We start from the raw sequence: 19,528 nt of genomic DNA on the forward strand, positions 1-19,528 counted from the left end.
ATGTGGTTCACAACTTTAGTATACTTTCTGAATACACAAAAAGTATACAAAAGTTTACAAAGTAAACTTTCAGAAAATATACTTAAAAGTATAATTCGTTAATAATTTTTTCTTGGGTGTATACAAATGTAATTTTCTTGAGTTTAAGTGAAGGAGGGCTTGAGGTTCTGAATAAAGAGTGGATCTACACGTTGATCAACATGCCCAACAGACCTGTCAGGAGTTTTTTTTTGGGTTTTGTTTAGTTTATGGATCCCCATTAGTCTACACCCATGGGTGAAAGACTATTCTTACTGGGGTCCTAACACACAACCTACAACATTACAGTACATTACATTACAGTAACAAAAAAAACAATACAATTTTAAAAACACAAGAAACACCTTAGCCTAAGCACATTATCAACATCTTCAAAATCTCAACAAAAAAAACACACAAAGGCTCCAACCACAAATACAATACTAACTAAACTAACTAACTAAACTAACAATACTAACTAAATAAATCAGTAACTCAACTGTATTTCACCATTCATAACAGAATCCTTCAACTTTTTCAAGTACATTTGTTGCTGATCATCTTTATGCCCAGAGCTTCCCTCCAACTTGTACATGTATATACTGAACACTGTGTCTACGTACGTGACTTCTATTTTTACTTCTATTTTTACATGCTATACTATTTTATTTTATTTCATACTATCTTTTGTCTAGCACGGTCTCTGGAGCGTAACAGAAAGAAGCTTTTTGTATAAAAGTATTCTGTACTTCTGTATGACAACTATTAAAGAAACTTGAAACAACTGCATCTGTGATGGAGGAAAGGAGCGGAGAAGCTAGGCTGCTAAGCCATAGGCTTTAGGTTGGACTGGCCGAACCGTAATCGCCTGTGCAACCGAACTGGAACGGAATTTAAATTGAAAGAAACTCAACTCAACATTATAAACCAGCTGGTCTGGTCTCTGACACTGTGGTGAAATACCATGACACGACTGTGGAAGCCACTCTTATTCATAATGACTTACAATACACACTACAACACACAACATCATTAAGAATCCCCCATGGTGCGAGACAGACCAAAACTAAACAACACTGGTCTGGACTAACGCTTCAGGGGTGACTGGCATCCCTGGAGTTTGCTGATCATTCAGTGTCACATTCTATGTATCATAATGTTGCTGTAGTTGCTGTAGTTGCAGGAAAGAAGCATTTTGTATAAAAGTATTCTGTACTTCTGTATGACAACTAATAAAGAAACTTGAAACTTGAACTTCTCCAATTTGCTGTTAGAGTTTGACTGCTGGTATTATAATTAAGCCATCGCCCACAATGTGTCAGATCAATATTCTCAATCTGTTGCACATATTTGTGTATGGCTGCACTGCACAATGAAGGCCTGTGTTCTGTTACTGTACATTTAACAGGTTGTTTATTTGGTTACCACAGCTGTCAGAGAGGTGTTATCATGAAGAGGATGTGTCTACAAACAGCTATGGGTGGTGCCTGAACGGCTGAATGTTACTTGTGTTGTGTTTTCTTATATTCCTGATGTTAATGACAGAGATCATTGATAGATGTCCATTAGACCTGTATCTGCAACAAGCATGCTAGGACAAACTGGCTCAGTACAAGTATCAATATCAGAGGTGTGATCTTTGGCAGCCTTGGACATGTTCATAGACTTGCAGGGCTTGAGGATTGCAATATTTAATTTACGTCCATCTCAGCCTCTCAATTAGTGAGTGTCTACTAGTCTCTTCTTGACTGGGTATGGCTCCTTCTTAACCCACGCTATACAACTTGAATTGTTTTTCATTGTGAGATGATCCAAGGCTCATGTATGAAAGTAGATAAAGAGTTTCATTCCAAAAGGAGATGCCCACTGCCGGCAGGACATAAAACACTGACGCCTGGAATTGTTAACATAAAAGTACAATTCATAAAATGTTGTTGTTGAGCTGTTCATTTACTAAATAGGCTACACACAATGTTGCACTTTCCCCTTGGTTCGGTTTGTGTTCACACAACGCATACAACGACATATTCACCCAACTATTTATCATCCAAAGACGCATCAGGTAAGCTTGGTTGGAGCTTGGTGATCCTAGGCGCAGGGGCGTAGCTGGGGGGGGGAGCTTAGGATGATTCCAAGGGCCCAGCACTGATGGGGGGGGGGGGGGGGGGGGGGGGCAAACAAATATTTATATATTTTTTACTAGACATCACTCAGGTGTATTATTGATGCTCTCATTGATACTATGGGCCCTTTTTCACTCACCCTATTCGTTTCTATTCCGTTCCGTTCTGGCCCGTTCCGAGATCTGATGCGAACTCCCCCCCCCCCTCTCCCCCTTCTAGTTTGCGTACACACTGCAGTCTTGTTTCGTTCCGGGTTCTGTTTACGGTTTGCCTTTTGAGCGTTTACGCTTGCCGTAGGCGATGATGTCACGTTCGAAAATGTAAACACAGGAAGTGTTAATATGGCGCTGGAGACTGGATTCTGATATAAAATGAAGCAATATAAATAAGCAATAAATATGAAGTTATATTTGAACCTCTGTTGTCAAGCCTTGTCAATATAACCCACCCCATTTTATCACAAATGGATGGTGTTGTAGAGTTCGCTTTTGAGCGTTTTCCAGGGCTAACGCTAAGCTAACGGTTAACGCTAGTTAGCTTAGCCTAGTCTAGTATAGCCTGTAGCACTTTTTCTTTTCAGCAAAGAACGTGCAATAAACAAAACGGATACATTCACTGTGTGTTCTGCCTCTTTTCTCACGAATGGAACTCTGTTGTAGAGTCCGCTTTTGAGCGTTTTGCAGGGTTAACGTTAACGCTAAGCTAACAGCTAACGCTAGTTAGCTTAGCCTGTCCAGCAGCTAACATTATCCCATCGTTCGTGGCAATTATATTACATGTCATTGATCTACTGGTCGACCACGGCCGACTGGTTGGGCACCACTGGTCTACATAGAAATAAATGCATTCAAACAAGAAACGAATGTATAGAAAATAGCATGGCAAACAAGAATTGCCAGGCCTAATGCGAGCCAGGGAAGTGCTGTGCGTTTGTAACGTGGCTTCATGTTTTCATCCACTTGTTTTTGGTTGAGGTCTGAACTATCAAATTACCCATAAATATCGTTTTTGTGGGTATTCTCCAGTTGTTGCTGTGTGGTGTTATCTGCCCAAAATTCAAGCAAGCAAGACAGTAACGACGTTGTGTGTGTCACGCCCCCCGCACCCGCACGGCCCGATTCCGAGACCACCTAATCCAACTGATCCCGTTCAGCGGGGGGTAAAACGAATCAGCGCCGTTTCGCATCCCAAAAGGGGTGAGTGAGAACACTCCCCCCCGTTCCCGGGAGCAGTGATTCGATTCCCAAACGTGAGTGAGAAAGGCCCCTATGTTTGTTTCTGAAGTGTGTGTGTGTGTGTGTGTGTGTGTGTGTGTGTGTGTGTGTGTGTGTGTGTGTGTGTGTGTGTGTGTGTGTGTGTGTGTGTGTGTGTGTGTGTGTGTGTGTGTGTGTGTGTGTGTGTGTGTGTGTGTGTGTGTGTGTGTGTGTGTGTGTGTGTGTGTGTGTGTGTGTGTGTGTGTGTGTGTGTGTGTGTGTGTGTGAGAGATATATAGAGAGAGAGGGGGGGCTTTGGTAGACTATTGCATTGGTCCATTCATTGAAGATGAACGCAATGCGACATCCTTTACTAGGCTCACCCACCAACAGTGCAGGTGCTGAACTGCTGATCCGAATGTATAGGTAAAAACCATATTATGCGTTTTCATCAATAAATAAATGGCAAAAGAAATGTCTCTTGCGCGCTTATGCGCGCTCGCATTCACTGGGGGCCTACAAATACATTCTTTCATGGGGCCCAGAATCTACAGCTACGCCCCTGCCTAGGCATGATTATAATGTTTATAATCATAAGCTATAGGACAATTCCAACTCATGTTAGCCTAACGTTAGTTAGATAGCTATGCATAGCATGTGTGTGTGTCATCCTTTTGTCATGTCGTGTTATTATTTGTTATTTTATTTTTATAAAGCGTCCCATCGTGCAAGGTGCAACGCGTATACAGTACAGCAAGTGTTTTTTTTTTGGTTTGTTGAATCGATTGCATTCTCACTGCAAACAAACCGCTCCAGGGTTCGATTGGAAGCGTGATGAGACCACCCTCTCTAGGCGGTCTCGGTCCACTTGTTTTGTTCTGCACCCGAGTGCGATTGCTGTGTTCACATATGCCCAAACGAACCGATCTTGGGGGGGAAACGCTCCAGGTGTGAAAGCACCCGTAGTCTTTTATTGGGTTCAAAGGTCAATTCGTTTTTTTATGTTTTTCCATCACACAAGTAACAAAGTTCTCTAGAGAAGTTGAGGGGGGAGGTGGCAACAAGGGCGCAGTCGGGAAGGCGAAAGCATCTGAAAGGAAATGAATGCACATTGGAAAAACATGTGCATATAAAATATTGGACCGTGTTTGTTTGATGGTTCCCAGAACAAACGTCCCCTTTAAATGACATTTAGACAACATTCTATATTCACAACACTCTTCACAATTAGGTTTGTTTGGAATATATACATGCAGACATTTCTGCGCTTCCTCAAATGTCTTGTGCTTGCCTTGGCTGTCTTCTTGTGTTTGTGTTATTGGATGCTCTAGTGTGTTTTGGCAGAGCGCAGCCTTGTCGTTCCTCCCCTTCTGAGGCACACGAGGAGGGAACCGGGAGGGGAGCAAACTGCACGTCAAGAAAACCTCCCTGATGCTGTTCGACAGCACAATCATATTCAAAATCCATCTGAAAATAGTTACAGTCATTCTCCCCGCAACGTCTCCGCGTCTGCCTAATGTCACGGCACAATCAAAGGGATTTTTTTTTATCCAAACGGAGGGAATCTTGTAATTAGTGGACAAAAAAAACGGGTGCATTCGCTTAGGAAGTGGATTATATGGTGCGCTGTGTGCCATTCAATTACAGCACGGTTTTAGGAAGAATGAGAAGCATGTGTGATGTAGCCGTGTTGTCAACAGGCCTTACAATGTGTGTCTGCCTGCCCCCTGCCCCCCTCAGCCCTCTGCGCAGATTATCCAAAGATCTAGGTTTATCAATTTGTGCATGCAGAGTTCGGGAGTAGGTGCAGAAAAGTGACTATAGCTCGGCTCGAGACTTGGTGCCGATCGACTTGGGATTGGTCTCTCCGTGTTCAGGAGACTCAGGCGTATAAAGGTCTATTGAATCATGTCTCCAGAACCCCCACAGCCATAGCTACAACCAGGGTTCGAGTTATGAGAGCTATGGGGGCCCCCTGAATTTCTTTTTTTTACTCTTTTTTTCCTGAAATTGTGACAGTTTTCGAAGTCATATTTAGAGGAATATCTCATTAGGATTAGAGTCTAATACTAATGAAAACTAATGAAACTGGCCCCCGTAAATGTCCAAACCCCCCTCCCACCCCCTCCTAATGTACAGTTTCCTCCCCCTCCTCGTATGTATATATTTTCTGTTAGGATCTCTGTTTAACAGTACTGTATATTTGTATATATTGTATGTCACAAATGTAACAGTACTGTATATCTGTATGTCATCATGTATGTCATTAATGTCATGATATATATCTGTATATCTGTATGTTGTGTATGTCATAAATGTCATTATGAATTGAAAATGGGGGACCCTGATGTAAACAAGATGAACGTTTTTCTCTGGTCTGCATCCCCTTAACAATTGTGTGTATTGAGCCGTACTGTATTGTGCCCATTCTGCAATCTGTTACAGTTTTCAATCAATCAATCACATCACACAACAGTCTAATCATTAGACTATTGTGTGATGTCATTATTCAGTCTCATTATTAACCATCAATATTTGTTCATTTTCTTACACACCTCTGATATATAATGCCACATTTACTTATTAGCATTTTGCATCCGATCAAATAATACAACAATTTAATTTGAAAGATTTGACCAAATGTATGAACTTGAATGAACATTTATTTGTCTCTGCACTTGTAAATCAAAAACTACCCAAAAAATCGAATGGAAAATAAATAGTTGTATGGCACATAACGTTAGGTTATGACTATAACCAAGTTCTGTTAGTTAGGGGCGATGCTTGGCATCGCTACTGCACTATCTCGCGTACGTGCACGCGTACTGAATAAACCACAAATGTACCTCTAATACCAGTATTAGTCTGACCACACCCCTCATCAGCTTACCTTCATAAGCAGGTGTGTGGTCACCTGCTCTCCTCCTTCCCAAGCTTTCACCACAAGGTGAGGACAAGGGCTGCAGCGGCCGTCCGATGCCAAGCATCGCCCCTAACTAACAGAACTTGGTTATAGTCATAACCTAACGTTCTGTATCGTTAGTGGCTTAGCTTGGCATCGCTACTGCACAAGGGAGGCCAAGCGGAGCCACTTGGCTGACAAATACACCCCGCTGACAGCCCCCCAAAACCATCAGAACAGGGAGGGCCGAGCCCCCCCGACCCCCCCTAATGGAGGGTAGCCCCCCTATTAGGGACGTCACGGGAGGGCGACGGACCCGACCGTGCGAAGAGGCACTCAAGCAACTCAACGCACAGGATGAGCAGACCGTGGCTTGACCCCACGACTACACACACGCACAACCCGCATGCCACCCGGGAACGAACGGAGGAACAACCTCGTTACTGCCCCCAGAATCACGGGGTCAAGGGCAAACCCAACCCCGTGGCAAGGCCGTAGCAGCGGAGCACGAAGGAAGACCCAGACCCACCAAAAGGACTGGACTCCCTAGAATGGGGGCCCGGAGAAGTCCATGATGCCAGCATCAAGACCCCACCAGGTGGGCACGTAGTGCCCCGCCCCCCACATCGCCAGCGTATTCGGACAAAGGCCCCTCAGTTACTGCACCTGGTATTCCCAGGCGGAACCAACCAGGCCAGAACCTGCCCAGCTTCCGAGATCGGGCGTGTTCAGGTCGGTATGGCCGTAAGCCGAGCGGGCCCCGTCCCCCCAATAGTACACCGCCTGGCACACTGACCCTGCAGAATAGGCAGTCAGCATGGCCGTAAGCACACAAAAAAGGTTAACCAACGGAAGCAGGCAGCGCACCGGGGAAAAACCAGGCAACAGGCTGTTAACCCTAGCCTGGAGACTGCGGACGAGACAGGCGCCAGAGGGGACAGCTGAACACAGCCGCCCCGGCGGAAGGAGCGTAAGCTGGCGGTGTTGCATGACCAAGCCTCCATTTAACAACCCCCACCCAGAGGGGTCGAGGCAGAGAAGGCTGACACGATCGGCAGACGTCATGAACGTGCAGGGGCACCCTCAAACGGTGAACCCGGGAGTTGACACTGCTCCAACACACCAGGGAATCAACCACCTCGGTGTTACCCAATGCGGTGGTTGTTCCTATAACCCCTCAAGAAAAAACTCCAAAACACACCTGCGGGTATACACCGGCTATACCGCAGTACAAGTGTTTCAGTTTCCAAAAAGGGTTAACCCAGGCCTACGGGTCGCAAACATCACTTCGGACCGGGCCTGGCGGTACGGGAAGCACAGGGTCACCAGAGGAGGTCAAAAAACCACCCCCACAGGCCCCTCTTCGCCATGCGTGAGAGAGGAGCGAAAAATAATGGAGAACCAGCCCCTAAGCACACCGTACCCGGTATTCCCCGGCGGTCTCCCAACCAAGTACTAACCAGGACCAACCTGTGTAGCGGCCGAGATCCGACGAGATCGAGCGCGTACAGAATGGCATGGCTGTAAGCCATGACGACAGTGCTGAGTAAAAACATACCCAACCAGGGTCTCCATAGCGCTTAACCCTGTGACACCCAGACCGACCTGGCATTTTTCCCCCTGAAAAAAGCCCAAGTCCCTCAGGGTACCAGAACAGCAGATCTGCATCCCCGGCGGACAACGGGTTCAACTGATCTGGACCAGCGTGACCAGAACCAGTCCCGTGCCCTAACCACGCCGACATGCCTACTCCAGGAGAAGGGCAGATATGCGTGTTGATCTTAACATGAAAAGAAGGCGCCACCCAGACGTTCGGACGAACCGCGCCTGGTGGCCCACCCCAAGGGCGTGAGACCCCACTACATATGTTCAGATCCATCCCGTCATCATCCCCCAGACATGAACGAGAATCCGTCGACAACCCACCCAGGTCATGGGATGTGGTCGCCGGAAGAGGAAAAACCCCCATCTCAGTTGCTTTATAAAAACGCTGTTTCAACCACAAGCAACCAAGGCGTGCCAGTCAATCGCCTGTTTACAGCGAGCTAGCACTATACGTGCGTCGGGACACACCCCCATCAATGAACAGGCTATTTAGACCTGTCATTGAATCCCCAAGGCGCCCAGGGGAACGACAAGAGGGGTGTGACACTCCCTAACTCCAACACTTCTGGAATAGAAAGAAGGAAGCATCAACAGTATGTATCCCAGTCTACACAGCCGGGGTAAAAAATGTTCACATTTTTACATCCCACCACCCTCCCATAGGAAAGAGACGGGGATCCCCAGAGAGACTTCCCACGCGAGCTGTACAGATTGAAAAGAATATATTGCACCTTGAGCCATGTAAAAAACTGGTTTTAGGGCCTCCGGGGAAGAGGCACCGAACCCATACACACTCAATAAACGAATTGAATCGAATATACATACAATAGAAAAGGACCCTTCTAGAGGGTCCACTCACTTTGACAATCTGAGGAGGAAGGCTCTGTACTCTGATGGAGGCTTCCTCACATGGAAGAAGGAGTCCGAACTCACAGAAGGCCTGAGTAGGCGCTTGGTGAGGAGGAGCCCTGACCACCCCCCCTGAAAACAGATCCATCACATGGACCTGAACAGCACACGGAAGTCCTACCAACAGAGACGCGCACGGTGACGTACTCTATGGCGGGGGAATTCCTGCGGTGCACACGCCCAATATACCAGGCCGTGGGACCAGGAACTCCCTCCCCCCCCCCCCCCCCCCCCCCCCCGTAACGTGCCGAACCGCCACGTGACGGGAACCTTGAAGGACAGGGGGTGTACCCCTGACCGACAGAACAATGGGGAGAGGAAAGGTAACCAGTTCACCCCTTTACGACCCCACACCCATGATACGACGTAACGACAAAAAGAGAATATGACACAGTCATAGTCAGCTCTATGAAGCGTTTCACAGCTCCACACAGCGCATGAGCTAACCTGCTATCTGATTTTTACTAAGGAAAAACACAGAATAGAGAAGGCTCTAAGAACCCCGGTCCAACATACACATGTGCTTCTGTGGCCAGTACAACCCAGTTGTAGGTCACATGACACACACAACCCCTCATCACCTACAAAAAATGGCAAAAAACACTCAACAGAGGAACGCCGTTTTTTTCACAATGAGAGAATACATCATTCTTGATTAGTATCGACCACAGGCCTTGCTAAGCACACATGACAGCAACCAAACCAATTTCCCTTTAGGAAATAAGTTTCTCCAGCAGATTTAGCACAACCTCAGCAATCAAGCTAAGAGTCACATCGTATCCCTACCACACAAAAGACACAATTAATGCACAACATGTCTGATAGGAGGTGATAAAGTCCCCAGGGAACCGGGGGGGGAAAACACAATCCTCCTATTTTACCCTCAATACGGCCAGTTAAAACAGGAAAACCTGTTAATGTGTGAACTCACTGTTCATTGTCATTACAGTCTGAGAAAGAACATTCTTTTACTCACTTGTCACCAAGCATAGCTTCATAGGTCAGTTGCCTTAGTAGTGAGTACACGGTACACATAAACACCATGATGTTTCTCACACAACAACCAGATCAATACATCACGATCTGCACGGAGAAGCTAACCGCCAGTGACAAAAACAGCTCACACACAACCCGCAACGTATCCCAAATGCATTGCAACAACACACGTTTTGGGAAAAAACACCGTTATTCACAATACATTTAGCAAAGTAAAACCAGAAGACGTGTTATGAGGTCTGGCCAACCCCGTACCTACCCGGAACGCAGATCAGCGAAGTGCAGTCACAAGACACCGTAGAACACAGCCGTCCTGTGTTGTTCGACCCGGGCAGCGTCGCCGCTCCACCAGTCGCTACAGTCCCCTTTGTTGACGCAATCCCCGTCTAGGCTCAGGCAGGGTCGACGAACATCCCCTGTCAAGGATGACGTCGTGGTCAAGAGTGTAAAACATGTTAAAATCAAAGCACGTTCAACAGAATAGCATCAAGCTAACGGCTGCTCCAACCGTTCGGGTGCTATTGCTTCCGCTCGCGAGACGCCGATCTAACGACGCACGCGATCAGAAGCGAGCTCCCGGCGGCGCGCGAGAAGCTAAACTACCCCGCGCCAGGCCACTGACCGGCTAACCGTAAGCCATGAACATGTAAACAATGACATAACACTCACCCAGACAGGCCGCCGTTCTGAACCCCTCCTCACTTTTTAAGAGAAAAGAGAAAACAAGACGTCAACACCGCTTCACAACGGTGACATTACCACGTCCGGCGGAATCAGCACAGTACCAACTGGCCTGTATAGCTGACTTTGAACATGAATCTGCCGCTATCGCACATTACATGCACATATCCCCTCGTGAAGGAATACTCTCATTTGGATATGAAAGATGGGGTCTTAACACGGTGACAGAGAGAATCCACTCGTCCAGAACACACAGGGATCACCAGTGTCAATGGTCGCGGCCCACTAGTTAAAACTATAATGGTCGCCAGACCAAGGCCTTCTGTCGCCTAGGCGGCTAAACAAAGGACCCTAGCCTGGGGCCGGTTTCCATAAACTTCGTCAAGTAGCCCCATTAGCACTAACAGACAAGTGGAGCCCGCCAGCAAACACTACTCACCCAACCTGGAACGCACCGCTCCTCACAACAGCGGCATGTCCGACAGTTCAGCTGTGGCCTGACAGGTTTCACCCCAACAAACACAGCAAGGAACTGCAGTTGAGAAGCATGCAGCGGCGTGCTCCCAATACGAAAACCGGTGGAGGGTTTTTAGAATGATCATCATCTTCTAGACACTCCAGTACGAAGACAATATCGCCGTATTTTCTCGAAAATAGTGAGAGAGAAAATAAAGATATGATGTCAACGTATCCTTGTTTCCCAAGCTGTTCCTAATCCAATTTCTTCCATCATGGTGTCAAGTGTGGGGATCTACCGAGGCACCTCTTCCTTGTGGTGAAAGCGAGAAGGAGGAGAGCAGGTGACCACACACCTGCTTATGAAGGTAAGCTGATGAGGGGTGTGGTCAGACTAATACTGGTATTAGAGGTACATTTGTGGTTTATTCAGTACGCGTGCACGTACGCGAGATAGTGCAGTAGCGATGCCAAGCTAAGCCACTAACGATACAGAACAGCAGCATTTACCTCCATTTACCTCCTTGGCAAATAACCAGCTGTATTTAGTTTTCCAAAAGGTCCACTGACTCTGTCCCCACTCCCCAGCATTGTGGTGGTTGAGCAGCAGCGCAGTCTAGGTGGAGACTCTGGTCTGGCAGTGGCAGCCGTGGTAACATTAATTAACAAGAGCAGGGCTAACACTACTAGCAGTGTCAACCAGTAGCGCTGCTAGCTGCTGCGCTAACAGCATTAGTCAAAGTCTTTGACTAGTCTTAGGCCTTTTTATAAAGATGAAGCTGTCCAGCCTTGTACAGCCTTGTGGCGGGTTAAGCATTTTTTTTCCGGCGGCATGTGGTGTACACTGTTTACTTTTTACTTGAGTCGCAGACTCGCAGTTGTAGGACATGAGGACCATGGGCAGCCCCCTGTTTACATAACGTTAAGCTTCTGCTTCTTTTTCACCAATGGGTTGGAGGAGTAGCGTTAAACACGCTCATGAGCGGCGCATAGGGGCTTGGAGGTGAAACGCAGCCTATTCCACAACATTAATTACTCTGTTATTTTAAAAACTGAAAAGACTAATATTATCTATTAACAATTTATTTAGGTAACATAAATAATACAAATTCGTACATTGAAAAAAAAGAGATATAAAAAAAATGTTATATACATTTTTTGAGAGACCCCCACAGCTGTTGTTGACTATGGGGGCTCAGACTCTATCTATGGGGGCTGAGCCCCCATTGGCCCCCACATCATTCGAACACTGGCTACAACCACTTAATGTCAAGGCTCTCATCCACATTCATTCATTTTCTCCCCCCGCTCTCTCTATCATGAGCTCAATGTAACGCGGAAGTGCAGTGGTCTATGCCCTTGGTTTGATGGGATCAACCAATCAGAATGGCTCCAGGTTTCAGCCCTGTCTGTCACTGTGTGTTTGCGTGCGTGTGTGTGTGTGTGTGTGTGTGTGTGTGTGTGTATGTGTGTGTGTGTGTTGTGCATGTTTTGTGTGTGTGTTTTGTAAGTGCTTGTGTGTATATGTGCATGCAAGGCAGTAAGAGGGAGAGCAAAAGAGAGAGAGAGAAAGAGAGGCATAAAGTTCCCCATTTTTCTGAAATAATCAGTGGTTCCCGTCACAGTGAGTCGCATGACTCTCATGGCCTGCTGAGAAGGCAAAGGCAACCCCCCCCACCCCCTCTCTCTCTCACACACACATGGTGGCTCCGACCTTTGTCCTCCTGGCTGCTAACGAGGGGGCGTGGCTGTCACTGGAGGCGTTGGGGCTAAATTACCATATTAATTAGCCCCTCCTTTGACCGACAAACACAGAGCTGAAATGTCACCGCGCTCACATCGGCCAGAGGAAACACAATTAGAGGAAGTCATTATTGTTTTAGTAATGTTTCCTCCCTCCCCCATCTCTCTCTCTCTCTCTCTCTCTCTCTCTCTCTCTCTCTCTCTCTCTCTCTCTCTCTCTCTCTCTCTCTCTCTCTCTCTCTCTCTCTCTCTCTCTCTCTCTCTCTCGCTCTTTCACTCACTCCATTTCCTGTCCCCCCATCCATCCCACTCTTCTTCTTATTCTGTCAACCCTGTCTTTGTTTTTTGACCCGCCTCTTTCCCTGCTAGTACATGTTGTCCACCTTACATGGGAGTCCCGTAGGTCGGGGTGACCCCACACTGCCAGCCCCCTGGTACAGCTGGCCACGGAGCTACCCTCGTGGTCTTCAGGACCCAATTTCACAAAGCCTCCCAGAGTAGGGCTGCTGATCTTGGGTCAGTGACCAGGAAATCTTGTCTTCATGTGTGTGTGTGTGTGTGTGTCTAAATCTGTTTGCAATGACATCCCAATTTATCTCTCTGCATCCCCCCCCCCCCACACACACACACACACTGGTTGATTACAAACATGTCTGGCAAAACTGCCTCACAGTATTACCCCACTGTTCAGTGTTTTCTGTACTATTGTGTCTCAAACATATTTTTTTCTTTTGTGGGGACACACATAGAAACTCCCAAGACACAAGACACTCACTACTCAATAGGGCTTTTAATGGTACATTTATTAAGTGAGTACACAAATAAGAAGATGGCATGGACAAGCTGACATGGTACAAAGTCTTTGGTAACCGTTCCCTTTTTTAAATTAAATATCTATTTATTTATTTTAATCAACAGAAACAAACAAAAAACAGATATGTAGATACATTATACACATATAAACACTCACGGTGATTGATTGAATGGACATTTTATTAACAGATTGCAGAATGGGTACAATACAGTACGGCTCAATACACACAATTGTTAAGGGGATGCAGACCAGAGAAAGATTTTCGTCTTGTTTACATCAGGGTCCCCCATTTTCAATTCATAATGAATTGTAAGTAAGGGTGCAACTTGCTCCGTGCAATCCATTCTTTGTGGATCTAGCCCTCAGTACTTAATAAACAGTCATGTTTATTTATACAGCCCAGTATGATCATTTAACTTCACAGGACCATTCCACGATGGAATAACACCCCCTGACTTCAACTCTCAATGGGAGACAATCCCCCCAACCGGCCATGCATGCCTCTGAGGCCAAGGACAATCACTGATGAATATTATTATCATTGCATTTGCATGTACCAATACACTGATGTAATTGTCCCTTTGTATGATATACCAGGGTGAATACACACCATGACAACTTAGTACCGATGTAAAACACCTGGACTGGGGTGGGGTCGGGGGTGCAGAGAGTGGGCATGTGACATGTCATCACGTATGTTTTGTGAGTTAGACCCTCGACACCTCAGCCTCGACTGGGAATACCCACTCAGTAGACCCAACACAGCTATACGGTATACATTACAAAGGAAGCAAGGTAGGCCTACTAACCAGTCACGACTCATGCATTCCATTACGTCTCTTGAAGTTGAAGACAATGTTCTGGGAACCAACAGGTCAGCCAGATATTGTGCTTCAAACTGACGTGACAGGGAGCCCAGTTCCAACCAGTGACCCGCCCATCTCAGCCACCTCTCCCAGTTCCAATCAGTGACCCTCCCATCTCAGCCACCTCTCCCAGCAGCAGCCCCTATTGTTCCCAGAAGTCCTCTCCTTCTACATGGCCTCGAGAACCGTCTGGGCCCCAACACACAGACCCCAAAAACAATTAGGAACAGACTGTGAGAGTTGACAGACAACTGATAAAGTACCTTGAACAGGGGAGAGAGGAAGAGTGTCGATGAGTGGAAACAGGCACATATGCTTTGTGTATATACAGTAACATCTGCTGTCCAATCACAGATCGACACCACCTCCTTCCAGGAAGTGGATTGTTATTTGAATTTTCTAAACTGAATGCATGTCTTAAAAAAAAAGATTAAAGCTTTTATGGACCAATATGACCAAGTGACAAGTGACAATTGCTTTCTCAATCCAAAACAAAGAAATAAAAAACATTATGTTAACATGCAAGTGAACAGAAAATGTGTGCATGCCACTATGGTATGTATGCCACTATTTTATGTATAACAGCAGATGCACAGCAAATGTGTGGGGCTTCTATTGTGTTTTTATTTACAGATCCACTTTATGCTACAGCTGATCAAAACAACCCACCTATTTCTACTCTGTTCAAGGCTTTGTGTATTCTATAGATGTTTATCTATATTATTGGTGAATAAGTCAAATGGGTTTGGGTCATACAAGGCAGCCAAGGTTCAAGGCAAACTTTATTATCCCAGATGGGGAAATTCAGGCGGTCAAAGCTGAATCAACTCATCAAGTACAAATAAAGTATAAAAACATGTAATCCCCTCTTCCTCCCCCCCAAAATAGACATTGTGGCAGTTGACCCTGCCACACACCCAAGTGGCTTTTTACAGGGCTCTCCGACACAGGCAAAAGATGGTGAAAACAAACCAGTTTATTGAAGAGAGTGGCAAGATGTAACAAGTCAGGAGCAGATGGAATGTTGTCATGACCATTCTCTTTTCCATTCTCTTCTTTTAAATAGACTACACAGTGTTGGTTTTGATTCAAATGTTTGAGACTTTAGTGTGTGAAAAATTGGGAATGCCTGGTCAGAGTTCTTACTCATAACAAAAGGCGTCCCGCAGGTATCAATCCCCGGTCCTCTCTTTTTTTTTTTTTTTTTTTCCCTCTTTTTTCCTCCGATTTTTCTCCCATCCCAATGTTAGTCGTTATGCCAATTCCCAATCCCCTTCCTGGTCGCTGCACACTTACCCCCCACAGTCGGTCTGGGAGAGTGGAGGCTACCACGTGCTTCCTCCGACACACGTCCAGCCAATCAACCGCTCCTTTTCACCTGGCAGCGCGGATTCTCACTGAGAGGGCGTAGCGTGTGGAAGGATCACACTATCCGCGCTTAGCAGGCGCCCCGACCGAACTGTAGGAGTCGCTGTTTACAACGACCCGGACCCACCCCGCCAGCTTCTCCCACCCTCTAATACTGCCAATTGTATTAGTGTGAACGGCCAGCCAAGCTGGTGACAACCCCGGAGCTGTGAGCTGGATTCGAACAGGCGAATCCAGCCGCTCCGGGGTTGGTGACGAACGCCCCCGGTCCTCTCTTATTTAAATGTATATTGGGTTGGGTGCTACCAGTGGCAATTTCCATCCTACATTGTGGGGAGCGCTTTGAGTGTCTAGAAAAGCGCTATATAAATGTAATGAATTATTATTATTATTATTATTATTATTATTATTATTATTATTATTATTATTATTATTATTATTATTATTATTATTATTATTATTATTATTATTATTATTATTATTATTATTATTATTATTATTATTATTATTATTATTATTATTATTATTATTATTATTATTATTATTATTATTATTATTATTATTATATTGTCTCATCTTTGAGTGGATGTCAAGTTCGTCTTTATGCGGATGACACTATTGTCTAATCATGTATTGCTGACTCTGTACAACTATTGAGAACCTGCAACTCTCATTTAATGCTCTGCAAGATGCACTTATTGGCCTTAAGCGTGTACTTAATGCAAACAAATAGAATAAAGATATTATCTAGGGCTAGAGATATTGTTTCGAATAATTTGTATATATTGACTGTAACATCGAAAGAGTTACATAATACAAATATCATGGCATCTGGCTTGATGACACACACACACACACACACACACACACACACACACACACACACACACACACACACACACACACACACACACACACACACACACACACACACACACACACACACACACACACACACACACACACACACACACACACACACACACACACACACAGAGAGAACCTCAAAGCATCCCCGCTCCAACACACACAGCGATATTATAAGCAACTTAAAAAATACAGCAACATGCAGAGGGCCACATGATCCCAAAGAAACAAACTCTATCAGCACTGAAACCAACACGTATTGCATCAAGTCAAGCAAGGATCTCCATGGCTCATAGCCTTGTGGGCAAATTACTTGTTAAATCTTGTCTTTGTTTTCCATTGCAGAATCCATCCTTTGCCTTGAGTGCTTAGTTGGAACCTGTTGGGTGACTAAGTTCATTGAGGACATGACCGACTCACCATCTTGATCATGCGCTGCAACCTATAGCTTGGTTGATAGCAAGGTTAATATATTGGAGGCTAGGGAAGCTGTAATGGGAAATTATTATCATGTCATATAGTTCTGTGTTAAAATACATATTCTATGTATTGACAGCCTTGACTAGTTAATATGATCAATTAGTATAAAGAAACTAGGACGACAGTCTTAACAGTGTCTCTTACACCCAAGGGGCCAGAGGATATAAGAGGTCCTAGGTCTTTTCCTCTCCAGTTCTTTGTGTGAAGACATAACAAAGCCCCTAGAGCCTATTTTTGTTTTAATTTCCACACTAGGGAATTTTTGTCATGTCGATTATGTATTTAATGTAAGTCTGACCAGACCTCTTTGTCACTTTCTGGTCAGACGCTTGTGTGTCTCTGATGATAAACTGATCATTTTCTTTCTATGGTCATGGAAATAGATAAATAAACTATGTTCTATTTTTATACAATTGACTCATTCTGAATTTCTACAGCTTCACTGTCTGGCTCATTTGAAATATTCCACAAAAACCTCTTCCTCAAAACTATGCAAGGATCAGTTGCATTAGGAATCAACACCAAGGCTGTATCATCTGCATACTAAAGGTGTGAGTAAAAACCGAAGCTCAATACTCATTGGTGACCATTCACAGTGAATACAGTAACAGCTACTGTTTGGTTCCGCTTACCCAGCTCCTCTGTGTTCTGCTCTCCTCTGAGCACTTCATCACTTCTTCATCAAAGATGCTGTCGAGATATCAGTCACTCCCGGCTGGCTGGAGGCAATTATTTTGCTGCCTGTGTATGATCAAAGGTCTGTGTGTGTGTGTGTGTGTGTGTTTGTGTATCCAATTCAACTCTGCTCTCTGCTAGAGTGACCTGTTCTTGTTAATAAGCCAAACGTAGAATTATACGGGGTTGTATTGCATTGTGTTGTATTGTAAGAGATGCATCTGTCAGTGTCCCTCTTGTCCTCCCCAGCTCCTCTCTACAGTGCTGTGACTGTGTCCTGCCAATATCCATGACGATAGATGGACTAAAGAAAAGAGACAACCTTCATATCAAACAAGGAGATCACATTGCATGACTGGATGGACAGGACAGGACAGGACAGGACAGGACAGGACAGGACAGGACAGGACAGGACAGGACAGGACAGGACAGGACAGGACAGGACAGGACAGGACAGGACAGGACAGGACAGGACAGGACAGGACAGGAAACAAGATGTTACCACAGATCCGCCTGTCCAGTATTCACTAGGCCTATCACATCATATGATCTCACTCTAAGAACCAGAGGGAGATACACATGTGTGCCCATGCACACACACATACATAGGGGCCGTTACATACATACACACACACACGCGCACGCACACGCACGCACACACACACACACACACACACACACACACACACACACACACACACACACACACACACACACACACACACACACACACACACACACACACACACACACACACACACACACACACACACACACAAACAAAGACAGCACATATGTACATAAATGTCACTACGACATTACTATGAGTACAATCACATTTTAACGATGAGACGCAAATGAGTACAATTATACCACCATTTATCATTTAAATATACGTACTGCAAGCACAATCACAGTAAAGAATAGAATCGATTGTGCGTGTGTGTGTGTGTGCATGTGCGTGCCTGCATGTGTGTATGTGCGTGTGTGTATGCATGCACCCACCCCCCCACACACACACACACGCACGCACACACACACACACGCACGCACGCACGCACGCACGCACGCACGCACGCACGCACGCACACACACACACACACACACACACACACACACACACACACACACACACACACACACACACACACACACACACACACACACACACACACACGTGAAAGAGCATACCCTCCATGTCATGTCAGTGTTTTCAGATCCCGTGATGTCGGAAGGTCTAGGAGGAGGAGCTGGGGAGCTGCCGCTATGCCTCATTGATGGAATTATTAACTACGAATAATAACATGTTTTATTCATTACCGTATGTGCTCGTCATCTATGTGTTCAAGTGTGTCTTCTCGCTCTCTGGGGGGTGGGGGGGTGGGTCGGGTGGGGGGGGGGGGGCACTGGAGCGAGTGGAGAGAAGTGGGTCAACCCCTCTGTGCCATGTGGTCTGAGCTGAGCGGTGACAGGTCCGTGAGAAAAGAACAGAGGTATGGGAACAAAGGCCTGGAGATACAGAGGAGATGTGCCCTGCATAATAGGAGAGATACCGACTAGAAACGCACACAATATGTTCCTGTAGCTTATATACATGCTGACTGTGTGGGTGGACCGAGCACTGACCTAATCAGATGTGTTATTTGTGTGCAGGGTGTGAGAGGGAGGCTGCCCGCTGATATCTTGACCTTGCGTCGTCACACGCTCATAGCCTCTGTACTGGATGCCTTGTGAGTCATACTGTATGCAGTCTGGTTTAGATGGGTTTTGAAGGACAGTCACGGGGGGAGGGGGGGGGGGGGGGGCGTTGAGGATTCAAAGTAGACATTCTG

The sequence above is a fragment of the Notolepis coatsorum genome, assembly GCF_963971535.1.
Source record: "Notolepis coatsorum genome assembly, chromosome: 2".
Taxonomy (NCBI): domain Eukaryota; kingdom Metazoa; phylum Chordata; class Actinopteri; order Aulopiformes; family Paralepididae; genus Notolepis; species Notolepis coatsorum.